Source organism: Protopterus annectens, chromosome 3.part0 (assembly GCF_019279795.1).
Source record: "Protopterus annectens isolate FY-2018-M chromosome 3.part0, PAN1.0, whole genome shotgun sequence".
In the NCBI taxonomy this organism is placed as follows: domain Eukaryota; kingdom Metazoa; phylum Chordata; order Ceratodontiformes; family Protopteridae; genus Protopterus; species Protopterus annectens.
The window spans coordinates 1363110154-1363131040 of NC_056731.1; the positions used below are offsets into that span (position 1 = coordinate 1363110154).

At 38.7% G+C, this 20887-nt stretch overlaps 1 protein-coding gene across 1 annotated transcript in view; it reads left to right on the plus strand.

The window, feature by feature from the left end:
- PDE7A (phosphodiesterase 7A) overlaps positions 1–20887 on the plus strand; it is a 1297734-nt gene that overhangs the window by 230528 nt on the left and 1046319 nt on the right. The window lies entirely within an intron of this gene.

The window sequence follows — 20887 nt, forward strand, 5'->3', positions numbered from 1 at the left end:
TTTCTTCATGGTCCCCCTGCTGGAGTTGATGACCTGGGTGTCTACCACTATGAAGATTTCTTTGATCAACTCTACTCTGACCACTTTGGATCTAGATGACTCTAAGAGCTGACAGATCAGCAGTGAGACAATTGGATTGGGTCAGCTCCATTTTTAGAGCCTTCTCTGCCACTTCAGTCTTCATCCCTTGACATCCCAGTTATGGTTTCTGTAGCAGATCTTAGGAGAGTGGCATCTTTTGGAGGATTTCTGTCAGTGTCTTTGAACACAAGGAGGACTTCAGGTGACCACATCCTCAGTCCTAGCGTTCAATGCTCTTGAGAAGATCCTCTCCCAATTGCGAGAGGGGATGAGCAATACACTCTTGGATCCAACCTGAATCACTACAATTTCTGGTTCTTGGGTGCCTTATCTGTCCATGTGACAGCCAGCTCCAACTAGCCTTGAGTCAGCTCTATGGCTTCAGTTTCCTCATTGCTGTTATGAACTGGTGGCTGGGATTGTAATATTTTGTTAAAAATATAAAGAGAAAACATTATGCATATACCAAGTATGACAGATGTGCAGGAGAATAGTGGTGTAAAATACTGGGGACAACCCAAAACATGTTTTTTTGTGTTTGTGGAAAAGAAGGATATTTGATAAATAACTATGGCAAAAATGTTACATTTGTGGCGAAATGTTAATTGAAATGTTATAAATGTAACAAAATTGCACATTTATGATGGGTTGCAAAAATGAAAATAGTAAGGAAAAAAAAAAGAAGATATTGAACAAAGAAAATAAATTTTAGAAGTAGAAATAGAAGAAAATTGGATGAGAAAAATAGATGACATAGAAGAGGGTTCTGAAATAAGTAATAGACAAAACTGGGAGGTAGTAAAAGGGGAAGAAATAATTATATTGGTAAAAAGGTAAAAGACAGAAATAGAAAATGTAAGGGGTTAAATACAAAATAAAAAAGAAAGGAAATGGATGAATAAGAATTTATACAGCTAAAGATTGGGGCTTAGTATAATGGTTAGAATGGCCTATTAAGAAAGCTAGCCCAGTAATTAGCTATGTATTTGTGAAATGAATTTAAGGATAAGGGAAAAATAAAAAAAATGAGTGTTTTCTGTAAATGTGAATAGTATTGATTATATAGTAAGAAGAATTGGAATTTTGAAGAGGTGTAAAGCATGTGATATAGATATAATTATACTAGAAGACACGAGACTTTAAAAAAAATGAAAGATTAGAAACTGAGGAGAGGAAATATAATCTAAAATTTGGGAAATGAGAGATGTTCTGGAATGGCCATATTCTGTAGAAATATAGTAAAGATATTAGATGGAACATTAGCAGAAAATGGGAAGATTAACCATTGTAGATTTAAAATGGAAAGAACAAGTCTATAGATTTATAACATTGTATGCTTATACTAACTGTAAAGAAAGAGAAAGCTTATTTCATCAGATTTTAGACTATGTAGTGATAAGTATGAATATTATAATAAGAAGAGATTTTAATTGTGATTTAAGAGGCAAGCGTAAAAACAAAGAAAACGATGCAAGAAAAATGTTAAAAGCTGTAAGATGTGGTAAGTAAAAACTTGGTCCAAAAATTCATGGACTTACAAAATGACTATGTATCGCATTGAAAAAGATTATTTATAGTATCAGAAAGTTTGTTTATAGAGGAAGGGGAGGTAGTTGAAACAGGATTTTCTGATCATCTTGCAATATGGATCCATCCATCCATCCTCAACCCCCTTTTCCCATTTTGCACGTTGGATTGGGGTGTCACTTCAACAGTGACAATCATATCGAGCTTGCACTATGGTTAGTGATAAAAAAAATAAGGAATCTATAAAAATAGGCAGGATAAAAGTGATAAGAAAGCATGGAATGAAGAAGGAAATAAATTAGTAGTACAGTTATGGAAAGATCATATTACTACAAGAACATTTTGTAAACATTGGTCTAAATGGTGGGTGATATTTAAGGAAAAATGTAAAAAAATGTGTTTTACAGTGCCAATATGATGCAAGAAAAGTGGAGAAAGAAAAATATAAAAGAAAATATAACAATGCATTAGAAGATTTAGAACATAATAGAAAGTACTTTAACAAAAAAATCATATGAAAGAAATAAAAAAATACAAGAATTACAAGAATTATATAAGCAGATATATTTTTTACAAGGAAAAAGAGTAGTAGTATCGATTTACTTAAGCAGATTAGTCAAGGAAGATGGTAGTGTGATGAGGAAATAAAAAATGTAAAAGGAGAAATAGAAAAGTCAGGAAAAGATTATGAATAGTGTACAATATGTAAAAGACTCTGGAACCTCACGTGGCTTTCCTGAGAACATTGGAGAATATGAATGTCTCTCCAAATCCCTTTATATTGGGTGACTTCAACTACCCAAGCATAGACTGGGAACACTACTCAAGCCCTAAGACCCTAGCCCAGAGGTTCCTGGAATTTATAAACTCAAATTCTGTGGAACAACTGGTCAACACGCCTACAAGAGGTGTAAACATCCTTGATCTGATCATCACAAACATGGGGGCGCTGTGCTATACACCAGAGGTACACCCCTCACTGGTAAGATCAGACCACAAATTAGTCTCGCTGGACATCCACATCCCGACCCCACCACCACCCCAAAAAACCACAGTAAAAAACTTCTCCAAGGCTAATTTCACACTCCTTAAAACCGAGGTGAAATCACTCAAAGCCCCCGGGCCAGTGGAAACTACGGCCCAAACAGCAGAGTCTTATATAAATGCATTCTATGGACATCTTCAGGAATGCATGGACCATGCAATACCAAATAAAACCAAGACTCAATCCTCCAAAGGCAGACGGTCCTGTCTGGTGGACCATAGCCATAAATAAACTATACAACAAAAGGAGAAAGCTACTGCAGGATAGAGCAAAATCCCTCAATAAGAAGGCATCACTGATCAGTACCAGCAAAAAACTAAGGTCCCTCATAAAATCTTCCAAGGGCAGCTTCGAGAGAAAAATTGCACAAGACACTAAAGATAACCACAAGGCTTTCTTTAGTTATGTTAGAAACCTGGGTGGTAACTCCCAGATATGTTCGGAGCTTGTCCAAAATGACAAAAAATACACTGAACCCACAGACATTGCCAACATCCTGGCGGACAGGTTCAATGCAAACCCCCCCCCCCCCACAAAGGAGCAATTATCTATCCCAGCAGAGAGTCGTCTCCCTGTCATCACAGATGCTCAGGTAGGAGCCGTCCTCTCCAAAGCAAAAAATACAGCATCAATGGGACCGGTCGGTGTCCCGGGCTGCGTCCTACAGGAGCTCCAAGAGGAGCTAAAACCTTATATTAGGCTACTGTTCAATCTCAGCCTTTCTACAGGTTATGTACCCAAGGAATGGCGTACAGCAACAGTGGTCCCACTCCACAAAGGTGGAGCCTCATTGGACCCTGGGAACTATCGTCCCATAAGCCTGACTAGCCTAGTCTGCAAGGCCATGGAGCGGATCATCATGGGACTCATAAACAAAGACATTTGGGACCTACAGATGCTAGATCCTACACAATTTGGCTTTGTTAAAGGCAGATCCTGCCTCCTGAACCTGGTAGACTTCTTCGAAACAGTCACCAAGGCCATAGATGAAGGGAAGGTAGTCCACACTGCCTACCTGGACCTCGCAAAAGACACCATACCCCACTCTGGCATCATAGATAAGCTCTCCAGCCTAAATATCAACCCCTATGTCATAAGATGGGTTGCAAACTGGCTCAAGGACAAAACCCACATGGTCAGAATTGCGGGAGCTATGTCAGACTCTAAACCTGTTACGAGTGGCGTTCCACAAGGCTCAGTCCTGGGACCGCTTTTGTTCGGTATATATTTTTCAGAGGTACAGGCCAACACAGGAGGACTATGTCTGACCAGGTTTGCAGACGACTGCAAACTGGGTGCCATAATCGACTCTCCAGCTGACACAGGCATCCTCCCAAAGGGTCTCAGAGACAGACAGCTGGTGCCAAAGCCATGGCCTGAAATTAAACGCCAAGAAGTGTATAGTCATACCCTTTGGAAAAAACAAAGTGCCCACAAACTACCATATAGGCAGAAATCCATTCAGTACGGAGGAAGTAATTAGGGACCTGGGAACCCAAGTTGATAGTAATCTCTCCTTTGACAACCACGTTGCCAAAGTGGTTAGAAGGACCTTCTATATAGCCCACCTCATCATGAAAGGGTTCACATCTAGATCCAAGGAGGTCATTGTGCCCCTTTACTCATCCCTCATCAGGCCCATAATTGAATACAGTGCCCCGTTTGGGATGTACCTTACCCGTCACCTGCAGCAACTGGAGAGACCACAAAAGTACCTCACCAAGAGGATCAAGGGTCTCAAACAGATGACCTATGCTGCCAGGTTAAAGAAACTCCAGCTCTACTCAGTTGCATATCGCCTTCTTAGAGATGATCTGTGCCTGACTTATAAAGCCATGTCCAACCCAGAATTAATGGACATGCTCCACCTCAAAAAATCCAAATCCACTAGAGCTATGCGCTGAAGTGATTTGAATCTCAACACAGAAATTAATAGGACATGCTGGAGATACCTGACCCAGAGGCTCCCAGTACTCAGGAATAGAATCCCAGTCCATATCAGGCAGAGCCCCTCGCTGACTCTCTTCAAGAGAAATCTTGACGAGTGGATGGGAGATCGTAAGTTCACTCCAGGGATCACTTCTGTGTCACTGCTAGACAGAGGCTCAATAAAGTAACCAAAACTAGGGCACAGTAAAACCCATTTTTTTAAGAGTGGTGTAAGCCAAATGCACTCTGGCTAGGCTGATAAATGCCCTAGGGCATATAGCCTAGTATCAACCTATGAAGAAATGTTTAATGAAAAAAAGAAGGGAGTGGAAAGTAAAAAAAGGTTAAAAGAGAATAAAGAGTTGGAAAAGGAGATGTGCTAGAATAAAATATTAGGACAAGTAAATATAGATTTGTCTGCAGGCACAAATGGAACAGGGTATGAAATGTATAAAAATTTAAGGGATTGGCAAAAAAAAAATTAAATATTTTGAATAAATGTTTAAATGAAGGTTTTATATTTAAAGAATACTTAAATTCGTATGGAAGAAGAAAAAAGAGAATTAAAAATCTGGAGACCAATAATATTGAATGATAATGATTCTAAGATCTTTATGAAAATAATACAAAAGTGATTTGAAACTAAAATGGAAAGTGTTATGGGAAAAAAAAAAAAAAAATATATATATATATATATATATATATATATATATATATATATATATATAAAATGAAGAACCCACGGTAGTGGTGCTGCAGTAGCATTGTCGCCTCACAGCAAGACGTTGTCCGTTCAATTCTCAGCTAGAGCGTCTTCTGTGTGGAGACATGCGTGAATGAGCATGCCTTCGTTGAAGGTTGTGCATCAGGGCTGGTAACTCGGCACGTAAAAATCCACTACCAAACATTAGCAGACCGGAGTTCCGCTGTGGTGACCCCTAACCGGGATAAGCCGAAAGACACAACATATATAAAATATGAAGGGGGAGGGTTGTCAAGAATTAATGATCGATATAGATCAATATGTGTGTATATACCTTTAAGAAGCTATCCAAGGGCTTGCATGTGTATAAATACTGAGCACATGCAAGTCTGACTGCCATTTTGTAGTTAGCTGTTGAGATGTAAGCATGTATGTTTGTAAGGTCTGTTTCTTAACTAGTTTGTTCATATTTAATGATGCTGCTATCCATCCTGATGTGTTTCTTTGTATTAAAGCATCTAAACGAAAACCCCAGCTTTCTTGTCATATGTGTTAGAGACGAACAAGCGACATGGTGCCAGAAGTGGCGTGTCTAAAGTGCATGGAGTCAAAACCGGCATATCCAAATGGCATGAAGTTAGAGGCGGCTTGGCTAGAATGACTTAAGGCACTTGCTCGAGCTGGAGGACTATACAGCAGTAGATCATTCCTAAAATGTACAAACTTCGCAAAACAGGTCAGAAACTAATTTCAGGTATTAAAACTTGCTCAGCACTATTTCTTTTTGCATAATATGAAATGACATACAGAACCTTCTAAATGATATTCGCATAGACAGATATGTATGATATTGATAAAAATACTACAGATAAGGTTTGAAATAAAGTCCGAATTTCATAAATTAATAAAAATAAGGGGAAATGACTGCTTTTTCGCAAGGCATGTATTTTTCATATTAAGCAAAGATATCCAAGTTATTAGAAGTGTATAAAGTGGTTGCATGTTTGTGCAGTGTTACAGTAAAGCAATTTCACAGAGTACAGCCATTACAGAGCATGTTTCACAAAGTCAAGTATTTGGAAGAGATTATTGTGGATTTGAATGTTACTACAAGCTCATAGAACAGTTTGTTCGTACATAATTACAAGGCCATATTTTCAGTGTGTATGTGTATACTTTGTAGGCATGGCAGATAGATTTCAAAAACTCACTGCACTTGTGTTCGATAGTAATATTGCTGAAAACTGGAGAGTGAGGAAGAGTACGGCATTTTCATACAGGCTGCATTTTCTAATAAAGATGACCATACAAAGGCATTCATTCTGCTTTATTTAGCCGAGTCAGAAGCCATAGAAAGGGAAAGTTCATGTTTGCATGCACCTGCTAGCTTAGCTATACAGGAGAGGAGGAAAACAGTCATATTGTCATACTGGCTGAGTCAAGGGAGGACCCAGAGTGCTTAAAACGTAAATTTAGAGAAATGTGTAACCCCCCAGACAAATGTTATAATGGAAAGGCACTTATTTTACACAAGGGATCAGAAGTCTGGTGAAACTTTTGCACCACATATATCTAACCTGAGAAATGAGGCTAAAATGTGCAGATTTGGTGACTTAAGGGATGAGTTGATAAAGGGCAGACTTGTTTGTGGTATAAAAGGTGATGCTGTGAGAAAGACTTTGCTTTGTGACATTGATACTTTGAATAAGGCCATTGAGATTTCAGATATGTGAGCTCATAGAAAAGCACACAAATATGCTTACAAATGAGAGTAGCTGTAGAAGACACAGTGATAACGCTCATGTTGATAGTATGCAGCATGTTATTAAAAGAAACAGGCCTAAGCACATGGCAGCAATTGTAACCCCTGCAGCAGCACTCGCTGGTAAATCCTGGAACTTTCCAGCAAATTCTAGAGTTTGCACACTCTCAGTGAAACACAAGAGTGAGTCAGCAAACTCAAAGTATGAGCCCCAACCTAGTTTCATTGCCAACTGTCGTAATTGTGAAAGTCATGAATCTAAAAGGGAAAAATGTTTAGCTTTTAGTTAATAATGCCACAAATGCAGTAAATGGAATAATTTCAGAAGGTTTGTAAATCAAAAGGCCTATGTTCTTTTATTAAAAGGGAACATTTTAAGAAACGAGTTGATCATTTAGACAGTGGCAATGCTGCTCTTCGTGTTGATGGTGTGTTAGTGTTTCATGAAACGGTTAATGCAGTAGATTTAAGGGCAAAGAATGGTATTTGACACAATTGGACATGGAATCTTATGGGTAATAATGAAAGAATATAATATAAGTGAGAAAGTTAGGAAATTATGTATGTCAGTGGATCTACTTTACAAGCTCTAAGTTTCAAAACTTCGAATTGCAAATGGTTGAGACCATAACATCAAAGTTTTGAAACTCTGAAATTGTAATACTATTTTTTTTTATGTTTTTGCAGTGGGCAATGCCACCTGCACCCCCCACACCTCCTGCTAAAACATATACCAACTCCGTGATTGCACTACAGTGACGAAAATGCTAAATTTCCAGTTCCACACTGTACGGCAATTTCCATTCGCAGTGTTTGGAGTTTCAAAACTTCGATCTTATGGTCTCGACCATTTCGAGCTTGTGAAGGAAATCTATGTTAGCATATAGTAATAATAAAGTTAAAATACTTGTAAATGGCTGCTTATGCCAAGAGGTAAATATAAAGAATGATGTAAGACATGGATCTCTAATGAGTTGTATACTCTTTGCATTAGTTATGAATTGGTAGTATGTGAAATAAATTACAAAATGAAGGAGGCAAGGAAAATAACATAATTGCAAAAAAACAAAATTTGGATAAAAGTCGTAATAATTTACACAAGTGTTTAGAGATGATAGGGATGGCTTTAAATAAAGAGAAAAGCAAAGGTTTAGATGTAACGATTAAGGGTATATATTTTACAGTGAATGACATTTTTCTGTTTAGAAGTCATTGGTAAAAAACAACAGAAGAAATAAAGAAAACTTATCTTTTCTGGAGAACATATAAATTATCATTCAGAAAAAAAGCTTATTTGATTAACTCAGTACTGATGGGAAAAATAGCATACATAGCAAGTGTATTTATATTGCTAACAGTATTTGAAAAGGAATTATTGCAGATGCTTTTTTCATTTATATGGGGTTCTGGGGTTGACCCAGTAAAAAAGGTTTGTATGTAAATAAAGAAGGAGGTAGTTTAGGGTTAATTAACCCAGTGGTGTACGCTGCTTCTATAAATTTGTACAAAGTGTTAAGTGGATAAATCAAAAAGATGATAGATTTGTAGTAAAACTGTATAAATATAAGTATGATAAATTTTGGGGTATGATAAAAAGGAGCAACAGCGAAGTAAATGAAGTAAAATGTTACCAAGAAAAAATATTTTTGTGGAAATAAAAATTGATATTGAAAAAGAAAGTGCTCTTGGGCTCCTTTAACTGATTTAAAAGATAGGACCTATGTATGAGGCTAAATACTCATGTGCAATTTTTGAACAACAGAGCTGGATCATTGTTAAATGGGGTGCTAGGCAAAGTAATGGATCCCCCCCAAGCCATTCTAATATCCCATGACTTGGCTGTCTCTCCCCAGTTACCATAAAACACTATCAGTGTGTAGACTATTTTCTTTTTCAGTTTTACAATGATCACAGAAATTTGGATTTAATTTAAAGCTGTTATTGAAACTTTTATAGCAAAAGACACCGACAGCCATATGAGTAACAAAACAAAAACATGCTTACATTGAAAACGGAATGAGCAACAGTAAACTTCTCTGCCTTTGAAAGTCACATTTATTGAGAATGCATCTGGCAATCCATTAAAATACAACATGTGCAGGGATTCATAGTATATAGTGAAACACCAGTTGGAGGCTATCTGAAAGAGTACAGGAATTCAAAAAGACAAATGTGTAATTAATCTGCTAACAACTTGGGACAGCCTACTGGACACAAAGGTCTCTTTTCAATGAGAGCCCAGGAGCACTGCCTGGTGAAATTATTTGGTCATACTTGCATCAGAGAAATAAAGGCTGATGGAATCAAAGGTTGCATTATAGAATATAGCTTATTAACAGCTCATAGCCTTAACTCATCTGCACCGTACCAAACTGTTGAAGCCCAACACAGTACATTTCACACCTTTGTGCCTTCAAAAAAAAAAATGTATTCATAGTTAATGTTTTAATATTAAACTGATGTACTTCATGCTGTGTGGTTTATTCACAAATAAGCACACTGTCAACAAAACAAGGAAAACAAGGATTGTACCCAATTGCTGATACAATGAAGTTCCTTTTTACTTCAGTTGATTCCTTTCTTTACACCATAGCTGCTGTGGAATGCAGGGCACACACACCCAGATATGGCCATCAGTCACAGACCCTTGTAGAGCTGCATACATTCAGATGTTTGCTTGCAATAAAAATAAGCAAATACATAATGACTGAAATGTGTATTTCAGCTCACTACTGTGAGAAGTATGCAGTGCATTCCATTGCAGACAGTCCATGCCCTCACAACGTCTTAGTTCAAAAATCAGAGACAGACTCAACAGCAGGGATCAGATTTTAAGACATTCTCTTATATACCTAGCTAGTTGTATTAGCAAGTATTTTCTGAAGGACACAAATTCTGAAACTCACATGCCTGACATTATTTAGGGACTGTAATACACAAAAAAATGCCACAAAAGTCACACATTTTACAAGGAACAGACCAAAATATTTTTATTTCTTTGCTCAAGAATTGTGGTCAAAGCCAGAAATAGTGTATTGCTGGGTTGATGGGTGCTGGGGGTTGCAAAAGGCACACATTTAAAATGCTGTTCTTGTATATATATTTGTAACCTGTTAAATCCACTGTAGACAGTGTTCATTTTCAGAGGTGACTCAGGAGTACTGTCTGAGTGAATTGCTCACAGTTACACTTTAGGCATATGGAATTGGGAGGACTTTAAACCCTGTACCTTTGACTATAGATAACAATTTAACAGCCCAGAGCCTAAGTGCCAGACAAGTTTAATTCACTCAAAAGGCTAACATAATTACGACAGGTGTTGCATGGACATGCATTTTGTAAAAAATGAGAATTATGAAACTCTAATAGATTGATTTACCAAAAAAAAGTCTGTGTAGGTTAAGGGTTCCAACCTCTTAATGAGCTTGCCTCAAGGGTACAGAGTTTATTCTCTCTACCTCCATCAATGCGACTTTGAGTAAGTCACTTAACCAGATCCCCCTTTCTGAGGCATTACATGTGCACATTCCCCATGCACAAACACTGACACACTGCTTTCCTAAAGGGGCTTACTTCCTTCTCCCACCAGCTTAAACTGAAGTAGTTACACACCTCCACCCCACTTAATCTCCTGACCAGAAGACTGTCAAAAGGCATAGTAAAGAATCAACCACTCTTGGTAAGGTGGACTGACTCACATACAAGTTCATGTCCTTTTGTGACTTCCTTAGCTGACAGCATCGAGCGTATGTTTCCCAGAGATTGGGACACTCATGAGGGTGCACACTTTCACAAGTGGGCATGTGCCCTCATGTGACCCCATTAGCACTATCTGTGACCTTACTATTCACTGCTATGCCTGGATCAATGTATGGCAGTTTCATGGCAGCTTCAAGATGTCCTTCTTGAATGCCCCTTTCTGTGGATTAACCTTCAGACCCAAGGTCAAGGACATGCTTAGTAGGAGCGAACAAGATGGCAAAACCTTTTCTGCCATCAATAAACCATTTCTCCACTTCTCAGGACTTTTCATGGAACCAGAAAAATGATGATAAACATTTTTGGTTCCAGAAGTCCCAGCATTTTGTCCAGTATGTTTTTGATGACAGGACAACGACACCTTCCCAGGACAGGGGATGAGCTTCAATTTTGAAGGGAAGGCAGTCAGAGGTCAAAACTGAGACCAACCTTCACATCAATGTCCTGGAGATGTGGGCAGTCCCATTTGGACTGCAGGCCTTTCAGGGTTACCTCCCCACAGATGTGATAGTGTTATAGACAGACAATATGTCTGAGGGTCTAGTACATGAACAAACAAGGTGGAATCCAGTTTTTACTACTTATGTTGAGAGGCTGTGAGGGTGTGGCAGTGGATAGTACCTTCACAGTACTTTATTGCTGCAGCAGACATCCTGGCTAAGTCCAATATCTTACTGGGCAAATTCAACAGGTCGTTTCTTCTGCCATGAGTGGTCCTCCCGATTTCCCCTAGTCAGTATGAATAACACCTCGGGTGTCCTCTGAAAAGAGACCATTGGCCTAGTGAGACTAACCCAGTCAACAGAGTGTAAATAACTAGACAAAAAAATAAATAAAATGTGCTGGAACAGGAGAGATTGCCTAGCCCCTACAAATTCTTTCTTTTCTGCCAGTTTCGCAGTTTACATCTCATCCTGACTTTCATTGGACAGAAATTCCAATTTTAGCGTCTAAAAGTGAAAACATCAAAGTTTTCCTTTAGCTGCTCCCTCATAAGCAAGCATTTGTACTATCAACTGCCTGTCAAAGTGCATGACATATGACACTGCCATAAATGGCATCTTTTCAACCCGACCACCAAATACTCAAGATTTCAGGCTTACTACATAGCTTGTAAGATGGCATTGTTTAAAAGTACATAGTACAGAACTGATAGGAGGGTCTTTACCATAATCCAGGGTTACTACCTTAAAAACATGAAATGAGAAAGGATGGTGAGGGCTGACACTGGCCCTATCCTCTTGGAGGTAAGTGTATCCCTGAGGTTGCCTTAACAGCTGTTATATTCACAGCTGTCCTCAGCTTTCACAGGTGATGATAATGGCTGGTTCTTAACAGGTGCACCCTGGCCAGCCAAAGTGGTGGAATTCAGGGTGTCAGAGTGCCCCCACCTTGGTAGAGAGTTGGTGCTCTGTTAGCCTGACACTGACAATTGGTCCCTTGAGTCCTCTGTTCATTGTTTGCTCTGAAGGTCAAGGCATTTGCTCCTTGGGCTATTCTTTCAGTCTAGCAGGATTCAAACGTCTGGGATAAGGAGAGCCCATTAAGACCTCCCGCATTACAGCTTCCAGGACAGGCTTTTGGCATCAATTATTTGATATCAAGTGTGGCGTGTTACTTCGAGCATTGTAACAGAACCTCAGGAAACCGAGATAGATACTTTCACAAGGCCACATGCATGCTTCTGCCTATCCCTGGACTGCCCTCAGCAGACACAGACCCAAGATTTAGTTCCCCATTGTCCAGCCTCCAGCACTTGCTCTTCACATGCTCAAACTGTCTTACAAAGGAGAGGTTCTTTGCTGCACTGTTTGACTGAGAAGAGGAGTCAAAGGGACCCAGAGGTCTTTATGAGCTCCATCCCCTACATTATCTTCCAGACATAAAAGTTGAGTTCACTTGGAGATAGCCATTTGTTACTTAATCCTGGATTGGTGGACAGTCCCTAGCAGTTTCCCTGTGGACTTTATGATTCTGTAACTACATTCTTTGCATGATTTCATTACTTACACTTTACTGATGGTGTGAAGAGCCATCATCATGTGCCAAGAAAAATGCCTTCCTCCTGAGGGAAGTACTGCATAATCATCTAAACCTTCAGCAGCACTTTTCACTATAAAGGCTGTGATTGAAAAGCTGAAACAGCACCTTCTAATCCAGTATGACAAGTACGCTCTGTGTGGTATTAATCAAACATGGAATCCTGCTGCTGTATCCCCCATTCGAAGAGCCAGTGTGAGTCTAAATGCTGGTCACGGGAAAGTATCATCTTGTCCTGGGAAACCTGTTTGTAGTTGCAGTTATTCTGCAAGAATAATTCCACGGTGGCAGACCCTGATGTATTGTCATCCTTTCCTAGTGTTTCATAAGGACTGGAGTTTCTAAAGAACTGATCCTTCTTTGACACCCAGAGTTATTTGAGAAATGACCATAAATGAGATCTTTGCAACTCTCTGTCATATGAATGGTTAGATATTTGCAGTGATTTCTGTTGCAAGCACGCTGGAAAGCCTGTGGATAGTGTGGTAATGGTACACACTACCAGGACTGCAGTTTCTATGCAGACTTGTTACAAAGACTACAGCTAGGCAAAATAAAGACTGCTTTCTTAAAGTACTGCTTGTTGGATTCTCAGTCTAAAGCACAACTGTTTTTTTCTAGCGATGTTATGACATCTTCCCTTTCATTCATTCATTCATTTATTGATTTTCATTTGTTAATTAGGGTAGAACCCTGATCCAGGCAGACCATTTTCAGGCTCAACCTAGAAAATATACTTAAAATAACCAGAATAAGATTACTCAGTTGTACTTGCAGAGCAAATACATTCATGTCATTATCCAGAATTTGTAAAGGATACAATAGAGCACTGCTGAGTACTGGACTTGTAAGTTATGACTGAATATTGGTGTACCCAGTCACGAACAAGAAGCATTATTTTTAACCATCTTTATTGAATTATCAATTAAGACAAAGTCACACATATATTAATACAAAAGAAAACAAACCATAGTAACATTTTTTCTTTTACATACATTATACAGTTCATACGTTTTCTTTCTTTATATCAATTCTCATTTAGTCCAACATGGCATAAATTGCTCAGCACCTGCCTTCCCTTAAACCTCAGCCCTACTACTGAACATTATTTTACATATTTTGTTCCCACATATTGTATTTATTTCTATGCAGTTTGCTACTTCCCTTTTTCTAAAAATCCCATTTCCAGATGTTCATCATATTGATAACTGCTGTAGTATCCTTAGCTGTATCAGTTATATTCTGCATAGAATATAACTGCCGTCCACTTTCCAAAGCTTCAGGGCATCTTCCACGCCACCAAGCCATCCGTCAACTTGAGCTGGGCTAGCTAAAAAGACTGGTTTGAGCGCTAAGCCTTTCAGAGTTTCCTGCCAACAAAGAGTGTGCTCATCTTGTTGGTCCTGGAAAAGGGGACAAGGGAGGCTTCCCTGTTTTGACAGAATGTTGTGCACATACCTGAGGAAGCTACTGTTGTCATTAATAACACTGTTAAACTCCAAGTTTCTTGTCAAAAAAACCCAGAATACTAAACATATATTTACTTCTCCTCAAATATACTTAGGCAGGAGTAGTTTACTCGCTCTGGTTCAGGGTTTAATTCAGACTATTGATCCTTCTTGTAAAGTAGTTTCTAACAAAAGAAAAGAGAGAGCTACCTCTTTTCCTGAAGACATTCAAGATTCTGAATCTGCTCAGGCAGATGAAGGGACAGATGTAGGGTTTTCTTCTCAAATTTCTGATTTAGACTCTGAGGAGTTTCCCTCTTGGGGTTTCTCTTTCTCTGTGACTATTTCCAGAATGTGCCATTGTTTTTAGTGGGAGATCACTGAAGTTGCTCAGTCCCTCAGAAAATACTATGAGCTCTTACAGAATGAATTTCTAGAACCTTCACCTATTTCTGCAGTAATGTCAGCATGTATTACTGCCTGCAATTGTCCGGATAGTAGGCCAGCTACCCCTAAAAAAGGCAGATAGGATGTATAAAGTTCTTCAGTTTTTATACAGTCTTCCCAAAATCTGACCCAGCATCTATATCTTTAGTTAACCCTACTGCTGTGAAGTGTGTGTGTGTCTTTCGGCTTTTCCCAGTTAGGGGTCGCCACAGTGGAATTCCGGTCCGCTAATGATTGGCAGTAGATTTTTGCATGCTGGCTTGCCGGGCCTAACGCACAACCTTCAATGAAGAAACACCCATTCATGCACGTCACCCCACAGAAGACGCTCTAACTGAGAATCGAACGGGCAACGTCTAACTGTGAGGCGACAATGCTACCGCAGCACCACCACCGCAACCCTACTGCTGTGAAGTACTTAGTTAATTCCCATCCTACTCTTTCTGATAAGGATGGGAAGGCGATTGATAAGCACGGGGGAAAAAGTGTATATTTCTGCAATTTTGATTTTCAGTCTCCTATATTAGTTTGTTCCGACTAATTGTGAAAGTATGAGGAACATTTTGTCTGCAGTTTCGTCTTGAGGAAAAATCTGCTTTAAATGATTTCTTAAGTTGTACAAGCCACTACTTAGAGTTTGCAGTATGTGTATGACTCACTTGATACTTCTTCCAGAGACATGGCCACTGGTACTGTTTGGGTTTGCCTGGCTGTGTTCTCAGAGCCTTTAAGATGATGATTACCATGAGATTTTAAATTTTCCTTTGGAAAGATCTTTAGATTTTCACCCCTCTGTTGCATACGCAATCAAAAACTGTGAATCAGTTAAGATGTTTCAGCCCTATTCTTCCAATTTTTCAAAGGGATTCTGTAACATCTCATCCAACTTTGGCAGAAAACAAAATGAACAGCCTCAACAAAATGCAGGTAAACAAATAAAATGCAGGTAAACAAATGCTTAAGAAGAAATGGCAATGATGTTTCAAAAAGAATATTGGAACCTCCCAAAACCAGGGACAATCCAACAAGTCAGAATGACTATATCAGAATCGGAATCACATTTATTGGCCAAGTAAGTACACACACAAAGAATCTGACTCCGGTTTCAATGACTCTCCAAGTATGAATTACATAAACAACATGCATACAGCTATTAAGAATAAGCCAAAAAACATACGTGCAACTAAGAACAAAAAAATTTAAATATACATACAAGACGCAAAGTGCAATTCAGTACAAGAAATATTGAAATAAACTCTGAAAGAAACCAGTATTAACAATATGTAAACAATACTGCAAAATCCTTGTAGGCTTGGGAAAAAGAATACCCATGCCTAATAAATAAGCTAAGTTAAGTGTTTATGAAATTGATGACCTGTGGGAAAAAGCTTTTTGTATCTGCTTGTTGTGGTGTGCATTAATCTATAACGCCTGGCCGATGATAATAGTTCAAAAAGATGGTGGACTGGATGTGAAGGGTTGGTGATGATTTTCCGTGCCCTTTCCATGACTCTGGAATAGTACAGGTCCTGTAAGGAGAGCAAACTAGCACCAATGATATTTCCGGCAGACCTGACTATTCGATGTAACCTATTTTTGTCATGATTAGACGGAGATCCAAACCACACTGTTATGAATGAGCTGAGAACAGACTTAACTGCTGTATAGAAATGAATCAACAGTTCCTGCGGGAGGGTGAGCTTCCTCAGCTGTTGCAGAAAGTACATTCACTGTTGTGCCTTTTTTTTTTATGATGGTCCCTACATTGGTCTCCTACAGTCCTGGAAGATTATAGAACCCAAAAGCGTGAAGGATTCCAAAACTGACACAGCAGTATTAAATATAAAGAGGGGGAATAATATTGTAGTACCACTCCTAAACCCCACTGTCATCTCCACAGTTTTAAGTGTGTTCAACTCCAGATTATTCTGACTACACCAAAGGGCCAGCTGCTCAACCTCTCATCTGTATGCAGACTCATCAGCATTCCTTATGAGCCCATTGATAATTGCACCATCCGTATATTTAATAAGTTTGACAGAGGGGTCCTTAGAGGTGCAGTCATTAGTGTAAAGGGAGAATAGCCGTGGGGATAGCACACATCCCTGGGGGGGGGCACCTTTATTGATCGTGCAATAGCTAGATGTTAATTTCCCCAGTTTCACCTGCTGTTTCCCATTGGTTAGAAAATTGGTGATCCATTGACATGCGGAAACGAGAATGGAAAGCTGGGAGAGTTTCGAGTGAAGATGTTCCGGAATTATTGTATTAAATGCAGAGCTGAAATCCACAAACAGAATCCGTGCATATAGCCCTGGGTTGTCAAGATTTTGCAAGATGTAGTGTAGGCCCATATTAACAGCATCATCCACTGACAGGTTCTTTCGATAAGCAAACTAAAGGAGGTCCAACAAGGGAGCTGTAATATCCTTCAAGTGAGCTAACGCCAGCCTGTCAAAAGCCTTCATGCCCACTGATGTCAAAGCAACAGGCCTGTAGTCATTCAGTCCTGTTATACTGAATTTTTTAAGCACTGGAATGATTGTAATTTGTTTGAAACGAGGGAACTTACAAAGGACCTTATCCTCCACCTCCACTCACGAGCACTCTGGCAGTCCCATTTCCTTTCCAGAAAGTCTGAATTTCCACTTTTCTCTTTGGCAACAGAAGTTCAGACAAATGGGTTCTGAAGATCATTCATCAGAGTTGCAGATGGCAGTGGGAGGACCAGACGCTCTTATTTCCACCTGTTCTTCATTGTATTCAATCCCAGGGAGTGATAGAACCAGTTTCTCTTTCCCAAAGTGGAAAAGGTTTTTATTCAAGAATATTTTAGTGCCAAAAAAAGAAAGTGACTGGGGGCCAGTTCTGGATCTTTCTTTCCGGTACCTGTTTATGATGGTGTCCAAATTCAAAACGATGTCACTTCACAACCTGTTGCCTCTTCCTCCTCATTCAAGTTTCCCATTAATACTAAATTTAAACAGTACATATCACATCCTTATTTATCCAGATTTCAATGCTTTCTTAAGGTTTTGTGTATCTGGATCAGTTTATCATTTCTCTGCTTTATCCTTTTGACTATCCACTGCACCTAGAGTATTCAAAGATTGTCTAGCTTCAGTTATAGCTCATTGCAGGCTACAGGGTAGCCATATTTTCTATATTTAGGTGACATGCTTATCTTTGCAGTCTTTTTCAAAGTGTCTGGGATCTCTCACTTGGGTGAGAGATCTCTTACACAAACTGGGATTTCAAGTCATCAATGACTCCATCACACAGAATTGTGTTCCTGAGGTGTCAGCCGGACACCTTAGCTTGAGTAAGTACTAGGCTAGCTGCCCTTGTGGGCCATTTTAAGCCTAGCCAGTTTTCCATTTTGTGCTCAGTATAATCTATCCCATTTGGTTATAGATTGGTCTTGCCCCTTCCCAAAGCTGATAATTATATGACTCCTAATGAGACTAACTGGGAATAGTACCATAGGTAACATGAGGGGACCCCCCCCTCCCCATTGCATGGGATAAAGCATTTAGGAGCTGCTTCTGCCATTAGTAGTGTAAAGGGCAGTCCTGGGATACATTTTCTTTTTCCCATCCACACATCTAATTTGCACTTGATTATGGACAGGGGTAAACTTTATTTTGTCGACTGGGAGTCTATTCTACAGCACTGTTGCACAGCAGCAGCCATGGCATATATAATTTAAGTAATACCCCTGTAAAGACTCCACATGAGAAAGATACCATGGTATCTGAAGTCTGTATAAAAAGAGAAACGGCTTCAGGTAAAACCCAGGTGCACAAAACCAGAACTATATATAACCAAAAATACACCGAGGTACCACACAATAGCGTCTTTATTACACAAAAAATAAGAACAGTGGTGAGCACTTTCGCAAAACTAATTGCTTCATCAGACAAGAAAATAAAACACTCCATTGCTTATATACAGATGGAACCATTGACTCAATCACTGATGTCATAGGTCGATTAAGGCATTAAAGCTATATAAAACTTATAAATGTAGAAAAGGCTACATATAGAGAAAACTGTATATAAAAGACACATATAAAAAACTGCATGTAAATGCATATAAAAAAACTGCATATAAAAACTGCATGCAAAAACTATATACAAAACTGTTGGTAAAAGACCTAAGTAATGTGCATATAAACTCCATAAATACTGTAGCTATGAAAAAATAAAAGGATACAAATCTAGATCTAGTTATAAAATCTATCTACAATACGTGTGTATAACTAAAAGTAGTCTATGTCTCTAAAATATGAATAAATAAAGTGTAATGGGTGTATGAGGTGCCTAAAATTAAACATGTTTGAGGCGTCTTGCTTTCAAGAAAGGAACCAAGGAAGTAGGGCCATTAAGGCCTGGATATTTTTCTGCATTCAATTTAATGATCCATCTCTGTTCACAGCTTTCAGTAAAATTTTCTATATCCCCTCCTCTAATGTTTTTGTGTATGCGCTGTAGCACAAAAAAATTAAAAGAATGTGAATTATCTGTATTAATAATATGCTGGGCGAGTGCATTAGAGGGTTTCTTATTTTTGACATCACGAAGATGTTCTAGAATTCTGTCTTTAAGCAATCTATTTGTTTTACCTACATAAAACACCGGACATTTCTGACGAAAACAATAATAAACAACATCAGTGCTCTTGCAATCAGCATAAGTATTAAGCTGTAACTGAAAATGCTTGGTGGGGTGGACATAGGTATTTACACTGTAAATATAGGGGCAGGCAGTGCATGACCTGCAAGGAAAATTGCCCTGACGTGAAGAAGGGATGGCTTTCTTAGGCACATCCTTGTTACATAACTGCGTCTTGAGTGACATATTGTTCTTGAAACTGAATAGTGGATCTTTACAGGTAATAACCTGCAACTGTGGTACCTCTTGTAATAAGTGCCAATGTTTCTTAATTACGTCAACATATTGGTTGACGTCACTCACAAACTGTAACACTACTCTAAATTCATTATGTGGCCTAGAGTTTGTTAGATGGATTATTACATGGAACTACCTTGTTGTTGTTAAAATAAGGTCTACATTTAGTTGATCTTATATGCCATGCATTAGATATAGTTTTATCAATTTCATCAGGTTGGTATCCTCTAGCTATAAACTCAAATTTTAAATTATTTAATGCTAGTAATGCATCCTCATCATCATCATGTAATCTTAATGTCCTATAAACTTGCCCTTTTAATACATTTCTCGGGATGTGCCTGGGATGCATACTAGTTTTGTGTAGGTATGTGTTCTTTCTGGTTGGTTTGTGGAAGATGCTACTCTTGAAGCAGTTAAATTCAGCTTTAGCTAGATGTACATCAAGAAAATCAATCTCAGCTGCAGATAGCCGGTATGTGAATTTTAAAAAGTCAGTGGTGGTATGCAGATAATCAACAAAGGATGCAAAATCTCTAAACCATTGCCATTCCATAAAATAAAAACATCATCCACAAAATGTACATACCATAACACTTGATGTAAGAAAGGATTCAAACCGGAAAGTATATGTGTTTCTTCCCAGCAGACTAGCGCAAGGTTGGCGTAGCTATTTGCACAAGGAGTGCCCATAGCCACGCCAACCTGTTGCAGGAAAGATTTCTCTTCAAACATAACATTATTCTCTAATATAATTTCTAAAAGACTGCATATAAGTTGTATCTTACTATTTGAAAAACATCTATTTGTTGACAGGAAATTTCTAACCATTTCAATACCCCAAGTATTAGGGATACTGGTAAATAATGACTCAATGTCCATTGTAACCAATACAAAATCAGTGTCATTGGTAATGGTATCCAACCTGTTATGTAACCTTTCAAGGAACATTTTAGTATCTCTTAGAATGGTATGACAATTCTCTAATAATCCATGTATTGTACCTTCAACAAAGATGGATAAGGGCTCGGTGCACCACCCAGCCCCTGACACTATGGGACGCATTGGTGGTGAGACCAGGTCTTTATGTACCTTAGGTAAACCATAAATTCTAGGTATAGTGGGTTTGAAAACATTAAAATACTTAAATAATGGTTTGTCTATCAATCCAGTAATAAGAAGATCAAACATAAGAAATGACACTTTATCAATAATAGCATTGACCATAATTTTAGA